The sequence below is a fragment of the Vidua macroura genome, chromosome 1 (genome assembly GCF_024509145.1).
Source record: "Vidua macroura isolate BioBank_ID:100142 chromosome 1, ASM2450914v1, whole genome shotgun sequence".
NCBI lineage: Eukaryota > Metazoa > Chordata > Aves > Passeriformes > Viduidae > Vidua > Vidua macroura.
The window spans coordinates 143381248-143402295 of record NC_071571.1 but is presented as its reverse complement, the minus strand read 5'-3'; the positions used below and the strand labels follow the sequence as shown (position 1 = coordinate 143402295).

Genomic DNA, 21048 nt, shown 5'->3' with positions numbered 1-21048 from the left:
GTGCAAGACCTAACAATATAAAACAGAGAGGCCAAAGAGAAATTAAATAGGCCTGGGATATAGGAATTTCCCTAATCAATACCACTACAACATTTTCCCTCCCTGAAAGCACTACTTGCATCTTTTTGGTTCCCCCAGGCTTAGAAAAATCTGGAATATGAAGCAAATATTTTCTGTGAAATTTAATGGTTCTAATCCCATAATCTAATTCATCTGAAGTTGCACCTGTTTCTTGAAACATTCAAGGGCAGATTTGGAGGGCAGAACACTGTCATCATACAAAAAGTTGAAAATGTTCATGATATCCAGCAAAATATTTCCCCTCTCTTTGTGAGTGCTGATCCCACCCATGCTTCCTTGTGCTGCCATCTGTAATTCCTATTTTGGTGAAGAGCTGGAAGGGCTGACTGGTGCCCAAAATTTGCACAAGTCTCTGCCTGAACAGAAAGTGCTTGTAGCATAGGAACCTCCACCAAGACCAGCACACATAGAGCCCACAGGCATGCAGAAAGAAAGGCTACTGCCCTCATCAGAGAATGGAAATAAGAAAAAACTAAGAGTAACTTACAAGAAAAATTAGCTCTTATATTTTCTTCTTAGTACAGGTTCTGCATTTGAGGTCTCCTGAGATACCACTGCTGTGCACTGATGAGATATATCATGCAGATAAACTATGGCAATAGAATGATTTTTTTTTCCAATTGAATTATTTTCCTGGGCTGAAAATAAATATGTTGCTTTCTGACAAATACTGATTAGCACAAACCCACAAAGACTTGATAAACCAGCACTGGATGGCTATTGTTTGACAGAGTAGCACTCGGAAAACAGGAAAGCATGGCACAAATGCAAAAAAAACCCACCACTTTTTGAAACCAGAACTGCCACGTTTCTATGAGGTGTCACCCAGTCTGATTTCAGCTGGTATAACTCATTGCCACACTGCCAACAATGAATGGAAACAATCTAAGTTACTCCATTTCTACAGAACTATGCCCCTACTTCATATCACATTGGATTACTTGTAGTGAAAAGGCTAGGATTGATTTACCTTGAATTTTAATATAGCCTGAGATCTGACTTTAAAGATCAGCTAGAACGTGATTGCCCTGATGTGACTCTATAATCTCACACACAAATTCACAAGTATGATGAGACCCAGATCATTCCCCTCCACAAACACAGACAGCATTTATTGTGCAAGCCACATTCACACAAGAATTAGGACTGTAGGAAAACTAAACATAGTGACAAGCTGTGCTGTAAAAGTTGCTATGAGGAGTCTCTGCATAAAAAGAAGTTCCTTTAAGATCCGGGTTTCTTCCTGAATTGTAGAGGCAGTCAGATATTTTTTCAGATGCATAAAGAGTTGAGCACTGAGTTTATAATGGCCACACTATATGAACTTAAGTTTCCATCAGGTTTAAAGGTTGGGCATTGTCACCCATAGCTTGCTCCATCCACTCTAGATTTCCCACAAAACCCCTTCTGAAGAAAGCACCATGCAACAATCAAAATGTAGCTCTTCACAAATAGAAGTGCCAAACCAGAAGACTAAAACCTTTCACTTAGTGTTGAGCTTGAACTTTTCCATTTCTCTCAACAGACCTTTCCAACTCCACTCCTGCTGATCAGGAGTTTAAAAAAAAGACACAGTTTTCTATGCAGTCTCTGCTGCAAACCTACCTTATCTCCTACAAAAACATAATAAAGATACACTCAGTTTTGTCTTAATGTGAAACCTGTTCCCTTTAAGTCAAATTCTTCAGAAAGGCTCTGAGTGAAAGTATAAATTGATGTCAAGTTCGGGTGTTCTTAGAGCCTTTAAATTTGGACAGTTCTGAGATCAGCCACAAGGAGCAGCAAGGAAGTAGCTCATGTTCCCCAGCCAACACAGCACTTCAGCATTCTCATCTTGCATAGTGCAAACAGGAGCAGCTCCAGAAGTCTCAGTGGAAGGACTCTGACAGCATACAACACTCTCATAGAGTTAAATATGCCATCGTTTTCATGATCATTCACATTACAGACAAGAAACCCCAGAAAAGCGAGAAGCAGAGGCCTGAAACCAGACATATGGCCATCAAAATACTCCAACCTCACAACTCCTCCAGGTACCTCAAGTCTTTGGTGGATCAGAAGACCCTGTACTTTGGTATCCCCTGTGAGCAAGTGATTTCATTAACACATTTCATTTGCAGAGGTGTTAATTTCGCTTGGGGCTCTTTGTTTTATTTTGTTTTCTAGTCACATTTAGTCAAATAAGAGTCAGAATATGTTAATAATGTACAGTTCCCCTAGACTTTGATGCATATCTTTCTTTTACAAATAGCTGATGCTCACAGTGAACTGAGTGCTGTGTAAAAGCTGTGTAAAGATCAGCCTGCTTTGATGAACTTGCACTCAAAGGACCTGAGAGCTAAAGAGGGGAGAGGGATAACAGCAAGTAAACAAACCACTGTGGCCCAAAATTTGCAACTAATTAGGCACAGATAACACGAACTATTAGAAACACAATAGATTTGCTGAGACTGGAAGGGGACATGTTTTGTACTGATACAATAACATGGTGTTTCACATCAATTTCAATTCACCTGTCTTTGGCACAGTATACCATCATGGCCAAGAGCTTCACAGCAATCAAAAAGATCCAAGATTTTCTACAAGTATCAATAATGAACAGAATTATAGTAGGAAACCTTAAATAAAAGGAAAAAGAAGAGGGGGAAAAAAGAAAAGCAATGCCTCCAGGCATAAATGAATTTTCCACCCATGGAAGCTGGGAGAAAATGTCTCAAAGGTTAATTTTCAAATGGCCACTAGCTGTGAAACTTCTTGTCTGCTCTTTTGAAGCAGCTGGTGCTGTCTGCTGCCAGCTGCAGAATACTGGCCTTCATCAACCTTGGGTCAGACCTGTTCTAGTGCTTCTCCTTGTCCTATATATATCAAAGTGAAAAAAAGAGTCTGCTGTCACACAAGAAAACACAGATAAATATGTTTTAAAAGACAAGGTTATCCTTTTCTCCTTCCTTGGTGAAGGCTTGGAAATAGAGCTGCTGATATCTGGGATTTTCAAACATCCCAAACATTTAGAAGGTAATGCATGACACTGAGAAGCCTTATAAAAAAAAAGTTCTATTCATCTTGTACATAGCAGCATAACAAAGGATAGTTAATAAAAAAATATGAGTACAATGAACAGAATTTTAAATTGCCTTAAAATCTCATCTCCACTTCAACAATTAATCAATTTCAACAGACGCTTATTGCTTAATACACAACATATCAACAGAGATTATTGCTGAAACAACAATTCTTCTTAGTCAATCCTAGCAGGGGCTGATATTTTCCAGAGCAAAACAAATTATTCACGCTGACGGGCCAATGATTGTCTGCAGAGAAGGACAGGTAACAGAATGTGTGTCCAAAGACAAACACAACACTTGTGTTGGACCACTAAATGTGTCAAATATGTTATCCTTTTTCAACTTTACAAAACACCAATGTAGCAGTTTCTAAATGCACTGTGACTTGCTAATTCTACTGAAACAGAGAATAATTTTATTAAGCAAGCAACAGAACAGATATTATTTCTCTAGTTATGAGAAATGTGGCAATAAAGCTCATAAATACACTTTTGAAATCTCTAGCTGAAATCCTTGCCTCATTACCCACAGCTACTTTCTTTACATGACTCTTTCATTCTGAATATGTATTTTTAACCCCAGATCTGCATCATTTGGTGGAAATTGGGATAGTTCCTCTGATTTGAATAGAGCTATGCCAACCTGTATTTCTTATAAAAACAGCCAGAAAAAAAAAAAAAAAGGCAACTCCACTACTCTTTTAAGCATTCAGAACACAGTTTAATGAACACTTTATATTAGGAAAAGAAAAAAGGCAGAAGGAAAGAAGGAAGGATCTGGATACGAAGCTGGTTTTTCTCAGTCAAGGCCTTATTTTATACAGTGGCAAATGGACAGCCCCAGGTCTGTATGTACCCATCTGCCTCAGGCTTTCCTCAGTGGAACATTTTGCAAAAGGATGCCAGGGTCCTGGGGATGTGGAGGTCTGTCTTACATGCCCAGTCCAGGAATAAAGCGGATGAGTCAGAGTGCAGATGGAGACTTTGAGCAAATCAGAAGAAACTTCATTACAGAAAATGTCAGCAGCAATTTTGGTCCGTACAACAGAAATTAGGCTCCTTGACAAATGTTTGTTGAGACAAATTTATTTTCATTTATTCTCATCACATGTGCTTTTCTACCTTCTGTATTAAACACTGATTCTTCTCTGCAACTTTCAAAACATCTGCTTCTGACACCTCCTGTACTACTACCTGCATGGTAAGAGAAATCTTGCTATGAGAGCCCCTGAAGGGTTTAATAATTCTGGAGCTATTTACTAAAGGAAAGACTTTTAAGTACCATAAAAGTTGTCTATGCTCTTTAGAGAGAAAGGTATAGCAATCCCTTACTGTATATGTAAGGGAAACACTTTTCTTCCAAGAAAAGCAATAAATATGATCTCTCTCTTTGTTATAAGAAGATCCTTGAAGAGACTGTTTCTGGTGAGTGTCCCCAGCTGTGGGTTTGTAGTCTATAAAGAATAGGGCAGAGCATAGGTGTGTGTAAATGCAGTCAGTGCAGCCTCCTGATACTTATGGGGAATTCAGTCTCCTCAATTGGGTTTGCTCCTTTCAAGGACACGCTCTAAAACACAAGCTTCTTTGTGGTATAATTGCTATTTTTATCTGTGCTTATCAAAAAGAGTGAGATTCAAAAAACGCCATGCAGAAAAATGTCTGTAGTGTCTTTACCATGGACTCAGATCCCTGCAGGGCAATTAGTCAAAGGGCTGTTAGCCCAGGGTCTCTCAAAGACAAAGGCTGGAAGCAGGTCACTGCATGTACCAGGAAGAAGGTTCCTCCTCCTCAGAATCTGACAAGCAGGACTGGTACCCTCTGCAGCAGGTGTGAGGCTCTGGAACCAGAAGACCAGACAACTGATAACGTGGGTGAAGGTCCTTCTGGGATAGTGGAGCTCCCTAAATCAACACCACCTGTACCTCACATCAAAACCTCCTTTGTTAAGAGGAAAAGAAGGGTGGTTGTAATAGGAGACTCCCTTCTAAGGGGAACAGAGGGTCCAATACACAGACTGGATCTCACAGAGAAGTCTTATGTCTCCCAGGGGCATGGATAAGGGACATCCTGCAAAACTCTCCAGACTAGTAAGGCTCTCTGATTGCTATCTGCTATTTGTTGCTCAAACTGGCAGCAATGACACAATAAAGCAATCAAAAGAGACTTCAGGGCCCTGGGATGATTAGTAGAGGGATCAGGCAGCACAGGTAGTGATTTCCTCAATTCTTCTAGTTGTCACCCTTAAGCCAAGAATGACACAAGAATGGGCAAGGACACAGCGTAAAAAGGAAGAAAAGAAGGCTTTAATGGAAAGGAAACTTCGGCTTAAATAGACCGACAGAACACATTCTATTTGATTGGTTAATTAATAAAAACATCTTGCTTACACACCGTCCTTGAGAGGAACAGAAAAGCAAGGTGGAAAAACACCACCTGCAGATTGTTTAGACTAACAAGTTATCACATTCCTACAACTCCCTAAAAATTCTCACAAGCCACTTGAGAAACGATTGCTGTTTCTCTCTCCCTGACCTGGAGAGGCTGGCATCCACATCTAGTAACAAAACCTGGTATTTTTAGAAATAGGCAGGCATCAAGTCAATGCATGGCTCCAAGGCTGGTGACAGTGGAAAAATTTTGGGGTTATTGACCATAGGAGGATCTACTCAACACCTGGTCTACTGATACCTGATGGGCATTCATCAGGAATTCTCCAGAATTTCTCAGAGGGGAAAAAGGTCTAGCACAGGGGCTAACAGGGCTCTTTAATAGAAATAGAAAACTAGCTTGGGAAAGGGAAAATAGCAGGCTTGCTATGATGAGTGCTGGGATGGTGTGCCAGAATTTGAGGAAAAGAGCACCAGTGGGATCCCTCAATCTGCTTTAAGAGGTCTTGGCTACAAAGTACCACACCTGAAATGTTTCTATGCTAATGAGGCAGTGCAAGGAACAAACTAGAGGAGCTTGAGGTTTCGTTCTCAGTCACAGCAATTTGCCATCATTGGCATAAGGGGTGAGTCCTGTGACTGGAAATGCCCTGAAGTTTTGCCAGGTGAAGTTTGGGTTGAATATCAGAAAAAATTATTTCACCCAGAGGTTGGTTGGACACCCAGGCTCCCCAGGGAAGTGGTGACAGCACCAAGGCTGACAGTTCAATAAGCATTTGGACAATGCTCTCAGGCACAGGGTGTGACTCTTAGTAGTCTTGTACTGGGCCAGGAGTTGGACTCAGTGGTCCTTGTGGGTCCCTTCCAGCTTGGCATTTTCTGTGATTCTGTGATCAAGGGTCATCATTTTGTGTAAGGCCCATGGTGAGTATTGCCCTCACATCATGCAGTACATATCCTATACACATACATGTGCTCAGCACACATTTATAAAATCCAAAACACTGTTCACACATCTCCTCCACCCCACCTCTGTCCTTTAAAACTGTTCAATAACAGCTTAAAAAATTATCCTGGGAACCGACTTGCTGAAGAAGACTCCACACAACTAAAATAGGACCAACAAAGAGCCTACCTGCTTCCAAATGAGGCAGCCTTGTCTTGAGTAAAGATCAGGACTCTGCAAATGCAGTGCTTACTTTGGCAAGTAATGGGAAACACAAGTGTCCCTCCAAATTCAAGCATCACTGCCAAAGACTCTGGATTTCCAGGGAAATATGACCCAATGGCACTGAAAAACAACAGTACCAGCTCATGTTTAATCATGGCTGCAAGCAGAATGAGTGACACGTGCACTTCTTCAGCCTCCCTGCAAGTGTTCAAAGGGTGATGTATTGCACTGAGCACCCATCTGACTCATTGTTCCCAGCACAACAGTGACTGATATTCCTGGATTACTTTCTCCTGACACATTTTCTGTTGAATAACATTAAGTACACCTGTGGTTCATCATACTCATGCTGTAACTGTTCCAAATATTCTTGCTTTGAAGTAACATTGTAGGAAACCAGCAAGAACATTTTGTCCCAGGAGGATGAGGGGTTACTTTGCCTTTTCTTTTATTCAAGTCCTCCCCTACAGCTCAGAGGAGCTATACAAATGAAAAAGAATAAGGAGCAGGTACTAAATTCTATTGAAATCATTGCAAGCATGTCCTAACAGCAGCTCTGGATTAATCTTTTTCTTTTCAAAGACAGGGGATTATACTGGTCCTAACCAGGCTGTAGTCAATTTTCTTCATAGGAACTTGTATGGTGCTGTGATTTAGATTTATGACCAAAACAATCTAGTAATAGACCAGGGTTTACCTGTTGCTGAACAGGGCCTTCTCTCTTTCTTACTCTGCTCGCCACCCTTGGTGAATAGATTGGGACTGCACAATATGTTGGGAGAGGACATAAGCAGGCAGATTCCATGAGGTTTAGGGAAGTTACCTGTGTTTTGCTCAGGAGTTTTCTGGGCATTTTGTATCACTTCTTTTGTTTGCTTTCTTCTTACATTTCTTCTTTTTAAGTTTGTTTTTTGCTTGTTTATTTTAGGTTTGGGTTTTTTTATCTTTACCCACAAGTTTTCTTCCTTTTCCTTTTCTCTCTCCTTCTTCCTGGTGGGACTTTGGTTCGGAAGCAGGGAGTGATGAGCTCTGTGGTGCTTAGCTGCCTGTCAGGGTTAACCAAAAACAAGGTTTGTAATGAAACACTTCTTGTTTCATAGCATACAACCTTCTGTCATTGGGTAATGCCCCTAACCAGTGGACCTCACTGTTACTGGCCCTCAGCAGTTGTGCAAATGAATGTGGAAAGGGTACAGCCATGGTGTCTTTCTCTCCAGGTGGGTTCCATTCCACAGCCCATGCTTTCCCTAATTGCAGCTTCAAGTTAGAGGGGGAGGCTGACCCCTGGGCTCCAGCCCTTGTGCTGAAGACAGCTGAAGAAAGCCCTAGGCCTGTGGTTTCAGGCTCAGAGCAGTTGAGTATTCATACCCAGAGCTGAGGAAAGCTGAGAGAAATTCTACACTGCTGGAAGCTCTGTTGAGTTTTCTGGTTATGTCACCAGTGTACCAATATTTTCCCACAAACTCCAGCTCCCAGCATCCTGTGACTAAATAAGATTTTTTATTTTTTTTTTTTATTTTTTTTTCGAAAGAGAAATTTTCTAGACCTCAGGGTCAGGCAGGAAAGACAGAAAATGCAAGGCTCAAAAAAAAAAAAGCAAAGTCAACCAAGATCAGCCTTTCATTTCTTAAATACATATTAAGAAGTGGGGTTATCCATTTTAGAAAACACCAAAGCAGCTGAGAACAGTCACATACAAATTACGGCCTTTTCCCCAAAAACAGACGCTGGGCTCGATAGCCCAACTGCACCGATAGCAATGCCTGCAGCACAGGCAGCACACAGGAGGAGCTGGAAGCCATTGTTCAGCAGGAGACTGTGACATAGCTGCCATCTTGGAAACATGTTGGGATGACTCACACAGGTGGAATGCTGCAATGGATGGCTATAAACTCTTCAGACTGGACAGGCAAGGAAGGAGAGCGATGGGTTAGCCCTGTATGTTAGGGACCATTTTGACTGTCTAGAGCTTGATGGCGGTGAGCATGGTGGGATTCTGCCACAGACCACCTAACCAGAATGAAGAGGCAGATTAAATATTCTATAAGCAACTGGGAGAAGCCTCCCAGTCTCTGGCTCGTGTTCTCATGGAGGACTTCAGCTTGCCAGAGGTCTGCTGGAAATACAACATAGGAGGGAGCAAACAGTCCAGGAGGCTCCTGGAGTGGGTGGAAGAGAACTTCCTGACACAGTTGGCAAGGGAGGCAACCCATGGATATGCCCCCCTAGACCTGCTGTTTGTTAACACAGCAGGACTGGTGGGTGATGCAATGGTTGGGCTCTGTCTTGAGCAAAGACATAATGAAATGATTGAATTTTCACTTCTTGGAGAAGTAAGAAGGGGAGTCAGCAGAACTGCAGTTTGCAGTGGATATTAGGGAAAGAATCTTCACCACAAGGGTTTTCAAGCACTCGAACAGACTGCTCTAAGGACCATTCCTAGAAGTATTTTAAAGATCTGTAATTATGTGTAGGTGTAGATATGGTTCCAGGGGACATGGTTTAGCAGTGGACTTGGCAGTGCTGAGTTAATGGCAGGACTTGAAGATCTTAAAGGTCTTTTGTAACTTAAACAATTCTATGATTAACAACCTGATATACAGAAGGTCAATCTTGTGATGTTATTGGAGGAGAAGTGAGGAGAGCAGATTCACGGCTCCCAAGTGCTTTGAGCTGGGAATAAAGGTGGACACTTTGATTCTTACTTTCATGCTGTGTCTTTGCTGGGGGACAGTGGTAGCATTGATCATCTGCACTATGTATAATGCAGAGCAAATATCTCCCAGTCACTCCCTCAGACATAGTGAGGAGAGTAATTCACACTTCCCCTTTAAAGGGGTCTAATGTCACTGTGACCAAAGGTAGCAATGTAAATTGTTTGTAAAGCAAATGGAGGTCCCTAAGCAGAGGAAATAATATGTAAATTGTCTATTTAACATGTATGATATTAATGACTTACATACACACATATACACAGTGAGTATATAAGATATAAAAATTTAGCAGCTGGGTTTTCCATCATCTGGAGCAGAGCGGGAGACTGTCAGTACCTATAGTACCTTGCACTTGCCTAAAGTCAACTCTTTATAGACCAACTTATATTGATGTTCATGGATCACGTTCAATTTGATTGATTCAGTGTAAAGTGGAGTAAACTGAAAGATATATATCTCTCTATATCTATGATAATTAGAAATACTACAGATCCATACAACTGTGAGAGCTGAGTCCTTGCTCTTCCCCACCCACCACATCCAAGGGTCACAGCTCCAAATGAAGCAACAACAATTTCTTGTGTGAGAGCTGCTGGTTATAGAATTTGGATCTGCTGAAGTTTGGAAAAGAAAGAAAAACCTACGCAAACAAACACCTACTCCTAAACCTCTAATAAGTTAATAAAATCTGATGCTGCAAATTTGAAAATGAAATTTAATTGACCAGTAGAGTCCCAGACCTTGACATTGTAAATGAAGGTAAATAGCAACATATTAAAAACTCATCACTCTAATTAATCTTGTTTTTAATAAAGACCAAAGTCCCACAGAAAATTTTGGGTTATTTACACCATTGATTTCATTAGTGTTGCATAGCAAAAATTTTAAAAAATGGTCTTCCAAGCTGATATGAGAGCCTTCAGGACAGAGTGACACTGCATTGAGTCCAGCTTGACAGTGTTGTTTTTGAAGTAAGAACCATATTTGTCACACTTCCAGATCACAGGAAGGGAGATGGAAGGGATCCACAAGGGTCATCAAGTCAAACTCTTAAGTGACTGGCCCACACAGGGATTGAACTTGCTGCACATTCTTCAAAGCAGAAATTTGGAGTTAATATCCCTACACAATGCTTCCAATTTTGGTATTTCTGCCCTTATGTCATGAAATAATTTCTCTTATGTTTGCTTTCCAGCAGTTAAATCAGACCTTAAAAAGATTGCAGGGTTCAAATAGGAAGGAAAATAAGTGAATAGTAGTTAGAGTTTGTATGAAGCTACAGTGGTTTTCCTGCCTGTAGGGGAATGCTTGGTTATACAGATCAGTTTGATTGTTTCAAAGTGTTTTAGTCAAAGACCTCTGTTTAGCTTCCTGCTCAGATACCCTGAATCCACTTGCTCCCTGGGTTATTTGGTGGAAGAAAAAATCAGGGCTGGAGGCAGAAAATCTTACATATCAAGTAGTACTGGGCAGGTGGAATAAATACAGCATGGACTGCTTTAACCTTTAAGATGTCTCTGACATATGTAGATGTTTAAATAGAAAGACAGCAAAGAGAGAGATGCAAAGAAAAATAGAAAAGGAGAGGAATGCCTGAAGAACATCAATATGCCTATGATCTACAGATTTGCCTGTGGTAAACACGAACCTCTGCCTTTCCAAGTACACCCAGATTTGGAAACATTTTCCCACAAGCAAAAATTTTAGTTTTCCCAGACACGTGGCCATCATCCTTCCTGCTGTGTCTTGGGATCTGGCCCGTGCACAGCACTAGGAATGTTCTACAGGTGTCTTGGTGTCTGCCTCTCTCCTTTCCCATCAAGTGGCACAGCTTTAGCCATTTCACAGATACATTCATGACTATTACCACAGTAGTATGGCACGTGCTACCCTTTACAATCAGCACTGAGGGCAAATTAGTGCCACATTTATTTAAAGAATAACAGGAGGCTTGGGACCCTGTTTGATTCAATTCTCCTTTATGGAGACAACACATACTTTGTAGGATAAATCATCATGTAACTATTTGCAGAATAAAATTATTCATCCTGTGTATTAGACCTATAATGCAGAAAGCAAGGTTGACACTGGAATGAAAAATATAACCCTTCTTTTTAAACAATTTAGAAAGTTACTGTATATTATGCAACTCCCTATAAAGACCACTGTTTCTATTACAGCTGCTCACTGACTTTGAATTTCCAAATCAAGGTATGCATGCAAGTGGAAGGATCTTATTAATGAAATTTAATTGTATTTATCTCAGAATGTGTTAAGCAAACCATATGAAATAGATGTGCTTCAGTCAGTATGTTTCAGGGAAAGTAATTCTAGATTCCTCTACAGAAGTTAAATGATTTTTAGGAAAAGGAAAAACCATCATCTGTTTTTTGTTACATAGTAATTCTGTCCATGACTTTAATGTTATCCAAAAACATCCAAACAGGCAGGATTACATCAGCCTGTGTTTTGGAGTATCTTCACACAAAGTATTTTTGCCTGTATGGATCATTCAGGTCTGGAGTTCAACTCGTTCTTAGCTGGGACACTGTCATTGTCCACGCAGTGTCTCTTCCCTCCAGACAGGTCCCCTCTGCTGCTGGAGACCCGACTGTTAAATGGGAATCCAGCCATGGAGAGAAATGTGCCTTCCAGCAGCTCAGGGCCAGGAGGGCATTGCACATTGACCATGAAGACACACAAAATTTGTGAGCAGCATCTGTTAAACAAAGACTGATATCTCAGACAGATAAAGCACAGCGGGGTGGGAAAGGTCAATGCTGGGTGTCAAGCAGACACCAGTGGTTGTACCAATTGCTTGGATTCAAAGTACTTCAAGCTGTAGCAAACCTTGGATGTTCTGTGTTAGTAAAGCAGGGTTCAGGTGCTGGATTTCAGTGTCCATTCAGATGTAAGGACTGAAAGCCTGCAGGTTTGTCTCTCTCTTACTTCACTTAGACCAGGTTGCTTCCCCTCCCTCCTCACAAGCACACATGCTCAGGCCTTTACACCCATGTCAGGTCACACTTAGACATTGTGTGAGCAACTGTGGGTAAAATAAGTGTTGAAGTGATGGTTTTAAGCACTGTATTTTGTAATTTCTTTGAATTCAGGGGTAAACAGGGTAAGTTCACTCAATAGCATACAAAGCACCTTTCTCATCCTTCTCTAAAATTGGAATTCAAGCCTACCTGAAAACAAAACAAAGTTCTAAAATGGAGGACTCCAGTCCATTATGTGTTTATTTTTCATTTTCTCGTATGTGCAAACTCCTAGGAGACCAGAATTCAGAGTCCCTGAATGTCGGGTTCATTTGTGCATTTGACCAGATTAAAACCTTGGAACCTGAGAAAAGATGATATTTTGAAAAACAGTCAGTATGTGCCTCCTTGTCTTGCCAGAAAAATAAAGGTTATGCTGTTGCCCTTACCTTTACATCTCTATTACCATGTCAGCTGGGTCAAAACAGAAGCCTTCCTGCTACACAGGATTTTTAGATGTCCATACTCAAGATATGTAAATGCTGAGCATCTCTCTTTCTAACAACACCTCATAATCCAATAAAATAATCAAACAAACCAAACAACTCAGACTTTCAGCAGTCCTTTAAATCCTTTATACTGGAAATGATCTCTTAGATTTCCACCATGCAATTGATCCTGCTTTGAGTGGGAGGTGAAGCTAGAGGATCTGCAGAGATCTCTTTGAAGCTAAATTATTTTAAGAGTCCAGAAAAAACATATCAGGCAATAAAAAGGGTGCTTTCAGAAGGATGCCCTTTTGAACATATCACACACATCTGAGCTGTCTTTGGCTGACCTATTTTCCTTCCTCCCCTTGCAGCTGGAGTCAAGATCAGACAGAGCCACAACTACTCATACTCTGGCAAGAGCTGGCTGTAACAACCATTCCAGAGGAATCATCAGGCCACACCCAGTACCACACAGTATAAAGGCAGTTCTAATATTCTTCTGTGCATATTTCAAGTTCATACCTTCCTTCTAATGTTTTTCACAGATAGCAACAAATTCTCTAGCTGGTTCTGTTATAGGGTCTGGAGAGTCTAAATACTTCTGATTAGAAGTAAGGATCACTTCATCTCTCAAGCATTTCTGCCTCACTGACTCCCCTCCCCTCCCAAGGAATCAAAATCCCTTTAACCCTCTGTAAATTGCATTGGCAGCGTGGGTGCAAGTTTTGTTGCCATGTGAAGATAAAAATAACTCCCACCCACTCTTATCTTTCCTAAGGTAAACCATGCATGTGTAATAGAAAGATATATTATTGCTGTCCCCTGATTTTTACTAGGAATGAGCAGCCAAAATATTAGATGTCTTACATATGAAAACAAGAAGCAACCTCTTTAGTTCTGGACTGGCTCCAACTTTATTAGGTACATTCAAAAACATAGAGTCAGAAACGGGATTGATAAGTATTCATTCCACAGATTTCTGGCAATTTTGTATTTCTTTTTTGGTATCATAAAATAAAATTTAAATGAAAAACCAGCTTCCCTTCAAATCTTTTGCTTTCAGCACAGTTAACAAGGCCTCATTTTCCCACCAAAATATAGCAAGATAAAGCTACAATCAAAATTATGTCTTCTTGGCTTTCCATTTCTTATTGTCTCTTTTCTTGCTTCTTTTTTTTTTTTTTCTCTGAGACATACAATTAAAAAAAAAAACTCATCTTTCTTCATCATTCTGATTTTTGTTTCTTCTCTTTTTGAAGCGTGCAATTAAGTTTGCCAAGCTGCAATGAATGCAGTTTAATTGAAGGGATCAGAAACAAGAAGGAAAATTGAAACCTTTTACTTTAAGACTATCAGAGTCTTTGGGAACCTTCCTCATAGTTTTGAACTCATGGAATTTTGCAGGGATTGAGAAATAAACAGGATTTGAACATGAGTAGATAGACTTAAAATAAATCACCTTGCAGTTAAAGCCCAAGAAAACCAAGAATTCTCTTCCAAAAGCAAGAACAAATACGCTGATTTCTAAGGGTATTAGAGATGATCCTTTCACAAGACTCAAAGTCTGGATCAGAGTTTATTCAAGCTGGGGAGTTTAGATTTATAACTGAAAAAGACCAGGTGTGATTCTGTCCTGGTTTCAGCTCAGGTAGTGTTCATTTCTTCCCAGTAGCTGTTACAGTGCTGTGTTTTGGATTTGGAATGAGAATGGTGTTGATAACACACTGATGTTTTGGGTTTTTGCTATGGTGTGTTTATCCTAAGTCAAGGACCTTTTTTTCCTTGTCTCCTGCTCTGCCAGTGAGGAGGTGCATGAAAGAAACTGGGAGGGAGCACAGCTGGGAGAGGTGACCCAAACTGACCAAAGGGATGTCCCACACCATGGAATGCCATGCCCAGTACAGAAACTGGGGGGAGTTACCCAGAGGGGGTCAATCTGGGTTTGGGGAGGGTGTCTGGCATCAGTCAATGGGTGGTGAGAAATTGCATTGTGCATAACCTTTTTTCCTTTTTATTATAACTATTATTTACCATTCTTATTATTGCACTGTACTGTATTTTCAGTTATTAAACTGTTTTTATCTCAATATGAAAATGTTACATCAATTCTCTTCCCCATTCCACCAGGGTGGGAGGGAAGAGAGAGGGGTTGAGTGAGAGGTGTTTCATCTCCATCTGGGCTTAAAACCACAACAGATTCAAGGTAAACTGGACCCTTAGATTTTCCTTTCAACTCTTTCCCAAACACTAATTAACTTCCCTTTTTAGGTGAAGCAGTGCTTGTGGAGGTTATTTGCTCTTAATTAAAGCTACATACCAAGTGCTAGAAGTTCCTAAGTTTAAAAAAAACCAGACTAATTGCAAACTAATCCTTTCTTTTTAGATTTGGGGTCTTTATACCACAAGCATAAAAACAAGTAACTGAAACAGCTCCAAACTTATTCCATGTGCGGATAAAATTAAAAAGTAAAGATAGATTTGCTGTGGAAAATTCAGCTTGTAGGTCTTAATTTGAAAAGTTACTGGAGAATTAACTTTTTCTTATCATCCTTCAAGGCATGTTTTGTGCCATGGGGCTAAGGAGGTGGTATGATGATGCTTCTTCCCTCAGTCTCTAGCAGCATTTTGTTTCCAATAGGCACAGTGCCTTTAGAGCCAGAATAGCACAGCTATCATTGAGAGTAAGGCTGCAGAGCACACTTTACCATGTACTGTAAGTATTGGATTGTTTATATTCAGGGAGAATAAAAGGGTTGTGAGTGTGTCTGACACCTGTCTAGGGGTGTAAGTAACTAAGTAAAACTTCTTTTATTCTCTTTTTTCCAAATGTTTGCCCATGCAATCACTATATTAGTAGTATTAGTATTACTATTAATTACTATTACTATTAGTATTACTATTACTGTTGTTGTTGTTCATTTTCCTCTGTGGAACTCATGAAACTGAAAAAAGCCCTCTGCAATCTTAAATGTACCGATATTTTTTGCTTCCCATTTGCACCTCACACACACCTTTTTTAGCACATCCATATTTTTGGGGATGTTTGGTGCTTTGACATAATTTCTGCACCCTTTCCTGCCCACTCCCCGTGCAGCCCTCTCAGCCCATTTGTGTCATTCCACAAGTGGAAGGTTCTCCATAACAAGTGGTAGCCAGCATCAACTGTATCAGAGGCTGCTCCAGTGCAGATGCAGGACTTGTCTCCAGCTGAGCCTTTGCCTCCCTGCCCACAGTCCTTCAGTTGTGGAATTTGTCAGAAACCCTGGGGCAGGCTCAGTGTATCCCAGCTGCTCCCTTCCTGACCTGTCACACAGAAAGCAGCCCTCAAGCAGGGGCACTCTCCTGTTAAATACAGTGAAGATTTTGTATTGGCAAGAGGCTGGGAGCCTGCAGAGACTCAATTTCCATCCTAAGGACATATTTTATTAATTAATGTCTAAAAACTTTAAGTATTTCTCACCTCTGGAAAGGCAATGGATGAATTTACAGCACTGAAGTAGCCAGCGTTTCCATCTGTTTCATCAGAGCTTTTGCTAATTGATGATGCCCAAATAGAGCTATCCAAATACACTTGCAGAAGATTTTCTTGGGAGTTTTTGGAATATGTTTAATGCAGATGAAAAAAAATTGGTACCTTAATGAGTAGTCAAAATCAGCAGTTGGCTATAAGTAACAATGAACAAACAAAATAGACTTTAAGACTGTGCAATGTCAATCATTTTGACATTAAAGCAAATTTTATATCAGTTGGTGACACCAGATGATAGCATGATTACAAGGGTAGAGAATTGCACTGCCTATTTCTGTCTGGATAAAAATAGGCATCTTAAATCTCTTAAGATCTGCCAGTGCAGAGACTATCTGGTGTAAATGTACACATTGTGTCAACTACAATTGAGTTAAAGCAGCTGTAAATGCTGGGAGCAAGCTGTATGCTAATCCTCAAAAAAACTAAAAACTCTTCAGAAACCTTTCAGAACTAGATATAGTTAGTTTTTTGCCTGAGCACTGTGCAATTTTTAACTTTCAACACATCAAAAAAATTGCAATCAAACACCGGCAGTAAAAAATATGCAGTCATCCTCTGAAGTAAGATGTTTCTATTACACTTCTATCCCTGGCATATCAGCCATAAATTCAATGAATTACAGAAAAACGCTAATCTCCTCAGCTATTAAGAATAAACAATTTTTTCATTACAAATTTTTTCCAGTTACCTTGTTCAACTTTTCAGAAGTCATGTCAGTTTCACAGAACTCTTCATAATTCTCGAATTTTTCTGATCCACATAAAAACAAATTAAAACATACTTCAGAGAGATACAAAAATGACAAAGGAGAATAAGTTATTCCTTTCCTGCATCTCAGGGAATCCCCTTCATTACAGCATAATACAGTTTCTCCTCTTGAAACAAAGTTAGGTCTGTGTTCTCACAATCCACAGATCTCTATTGATCTACATATGGCAAAGGAGTGACAAAATAGGGCATATTAAATTGGTCAGGAATTCACAAAAATTCAAACACCTAAAAAAATTCACTCAGAAACAAGAAACAAGAATCAAAATGTTTGGAAGGGTATTTCTTCAATTTTCTGCTAAATTGTCTCATTTTATAGTAAATTTGTAAGCATTCAGCTTTTTGTAGCTTAATCATTTGGGACAAAAGTGAACTTCAAGACATACCAATATAAATTATATGTACAGCATTATTCAGTGTTCAACCATCGTAGATGTATTATGGCAGACAGAGTCAGCTAGGTACATTCCAGATACACAGTAAAAGCCTATAATTTTTAATTTAAGACAGTTTATTTATAAGACAGCTAAATGAATAAGCACTCTACCTTGTCAGATTTTCTTTTACAAGGGGACCTTCTTCAGCAGAAACCTTCTGACTGATAACAGTTCAGAAAACTTCCCAGAGAATATAATATTATGAAGTCTTGTTCTACTTGGACTATGCTACTCAAATGTTCAGCCAGAATTAGAGTTTCTCCCTCTCCCAATAACACAACAGAAAGGTCAATATCTCCATCATTAGTTTATGCAGCAGAACTTGATAACTCTGCCATCCTCATCCAGTAAGATGAAGATCCTGGTTTAACCCAGGAAAAACACTAACAGGGCACAGTATCAGGAGATCCTGGCTCAAGTCCCAGTCTGTTCCCTGTACCAAAAAACTTGCATGAATAAACATTAATAAACACCTGTGGAATCTTTGTGATTCACAAGTTTTCAGATGTGAACACACCTAACAATCTCCTACGCTTGGGAGAGTAGAAAACCCTGTTTCAACACAATAAGCAAGGCATATGACCAACTAGTGGGCCAATTAGCAAATTTTATATTGCTGGAATATAGAAAATAACTTTGGCTGTAGGATCAGCTCAGGAGAGCTGAGATGCTGAATGATCATGAACTGCATCAGTACTGAGAGTAGTTTTCTATCCAACATGGTTTTGTCCACCAGGTTTTTGTTCAGAGAAGAAATAAAGCTGAGATAAGCAGTATTTCATCACTTTGTTTGTCAGCCTTGAGTCCATTACCACAGCAAATTGGAAGATGGACTGTCAAATAACACTAACTAGTAAAAAATGAAAGTGGAATTGCAGACAAATAATCTATGATTGCTGAAGATTTTTTTATGTATAACAATCAGTCACTTAGATATGCCTCATTCCCTCTGTGGCTGTTATAGGGGCCATAACTGTCAACCTTACACTGGTTTTGCTGCACTCACTCCCAAACTCTATTCCTGGATTAAACAGGAATGAGGAATGTGTCTGAGGGTAGTGGAAAGACAATGCAGAGCCATTGGATAGTGGAAGAAGAGCACATACTGACAGTATTGAGGTCTTTACTAGCCAAAGCTGCAGTGGGGATCTTAAATGATGTTGTAGAATGAGACTCCACAGTTAAAAACATTCACTGGCATGCCTATGCAAGAATAATGAATTTACCATGAGAAATCACAGATGAAGATTCAGTTGCAAGTACAGATCTCCCTCCAGGTTAGGAGGATGTACTGACCTATAAAATTATAGTATTTTGCCAAGGGCCTTCAGAATTTAAAAAGTGGGGTCCAGTAAAGCAAAAGCAGCAGTAAAATATCTTAAGTTACAATATAAGAAAGGAACATGGAAAAAAAAAAAATCAGCATACTTCAAGGCATCAGGGTCACCAGAACCAGATTGCAATCAGACAAGAAATTAGAGGAACTAATATAAGGTGTAGGACAAAGGGTGAGGGTGACTTTTATAAAAGTAACCTCTGCAGTATTACATGTTACTCACTCAGAGCAAAGCAGGGAGAAGACAGAATAGGGACTTCACTGAATGACTGGAGAGCTTATATAAAGGAAAAAGAAGGAAGATTTTCCTTCTGTGATGTTAAATGTCATTTTGATGTACAAAACCCCTATCCTGATGGGACAGAATTCATTCAAACAGTGATGTTATTGAAATAATAAACTCCTGAGAAATAGCTTGTGGGAAAACAGAACTACACACAGGGGAAGAAAAGTGAAAAGCCTGAGGATGTGGCTGAAGAGAAAAACAAAAGGGATTACAGTGCTTGCAAATGAAATGAACTAACTCAGAGATTAAATTTGGGATTTGAGAGTACCAATAAAGGAACAAGAACCAAAACCTCATGAAGGAGGTCATTAAAGGTTTAATGTCCAAATGCAAAAAGTTTAGCAAAATAGAAAAGAAGTCCAGGAACACCTATATAAAGAGAAATGGCAACAGAATGTCTGAAACCACAGCTATGAAATCATGAACGCATGAATATAAAGTAATTGTGGATATGAAACTTTTGCAAGGTTTGTGAATGATTCATAATAGTCCTCTGTGGTGGAGGCCATTCCACTGAGTTAAAGGTGGGCAGCACATCACCACATAATCTGCTGTTCTCTGATTTTTGTTTTGAGGAGAAGATGGTGTTGTCACATCAACACTTGTAATTAAGACATTTCCTTATCTTCACAAACCTGAGAAGTTTACATTTCCCTCCAGAATCTTCTCTTCTGATGACTAATGGATGAACAATCTGCAGTCCATGAGAAATAACTCTTGTTATTAACCAGAGGATAATTCCTCTAGTCTGTTCTCAGATACCATTTTTCACAATGGAGCATTCCTGTCTCATGGGAGTCATACCAGGCTCCTGGGAGCAGAGAGCTCCTGGGAACCCAGATCAGGGCACTGCTGATAGTTACCCATCTCCTTCCCTGAGTGGCCAGGAGTATCCAAAGGGCCTTTGGAGAAGAGAGTGAACTAAAAGCCAGGTGAATTGCCTCAGCTGAAGGTGTCCCAAGTATCTAATCCTGGGAAATATGCATGGATTCGACACCACCTGTATTAGCACAATACATCTCATGCCTTCAGACACCAGCAGGCAAGTGGGCAATGTGGCCACCTTCAACAGAACATAAGACACAAGGATGGGCAGTTGAAGTTACCCTATGAGCTACAAAGGACACCTATAGAGGATTTCTTTTTTTCTCTGACTGAAAATGTTCAAAATTAAAGGAGGAGGACAAAGAGGGCTGCACAGGCAGCATAATGACAGCTAATGGACTTTTCAGTCTAAAATGTTAGGGTATCTTTATTGAGATAGAGTTCACTGGCAACCACTTTGCAGTGGGTAACTGTACTAGGGCAGTTGTCCTGAGTTGAACCAATAGCTCTGAAGGATTGATTTTAACTACCAGATGAAGAGGTAAAGTGGGGGATGTTGCAGAGACACAACATCCCTAGATGCACATGTACCCCTGTGGATACATCATGTAAGGTGTGCTGTCATTGCAGAATAGAAATATAAAAGCCCTGTAATGTCTTCTTCCCTGTTCTTGCAGTGCACTGCTGGCTTGCAGCTGGAAAAAGTTCCTTGTAACCTTGGTTGTCCAGGCTGGTCCAGGCTGAGAAAACAGAGACTTTCCTTTAGAGCCCAGTTAGTTTCCTCTCTCTTTGTAGCCATCTCTTTAAGCAATATAGATGCAATAAAACCAGAGAAGATGCAGTTCCAAAAATGCAGGATGCTCTGTCTGATAGTCTGGAGTAGAGGAAACATCCCTCAGCTTGTTTTCCAGTAAAGTCTTAGCGACTTATTAGATGCTGACTTTTGCACTAAATTTCTCTGTCAATAACCTCAGCTAA

General features: G+C 40.0%; 1 long non-coding RNA gene across 1 annotated transcript; it reads right to left on the bottom strand.

Moving 5' to 3' along the window:
• Positions 1-4256: 4256 nt before the first annotated feature.
• LOC128803217 (uncharacterized) lies at positions 4257-8469 on the bottom strand. The gene is made up of 5 exons (XR_008435661.1): positions 8401-8469; positions 7527-7749; positions 6732-6823; positions 4904-4982; positions 4257-4327 (listed from the first exon to the last, which is right to left on the bottom strand). It is a non-coding gene; the product is annotated as an uncharacterized LOC128803217 (long non-coding RNA).
• Positions 8470-21048: the final 12579 nt, after the last annotated feature.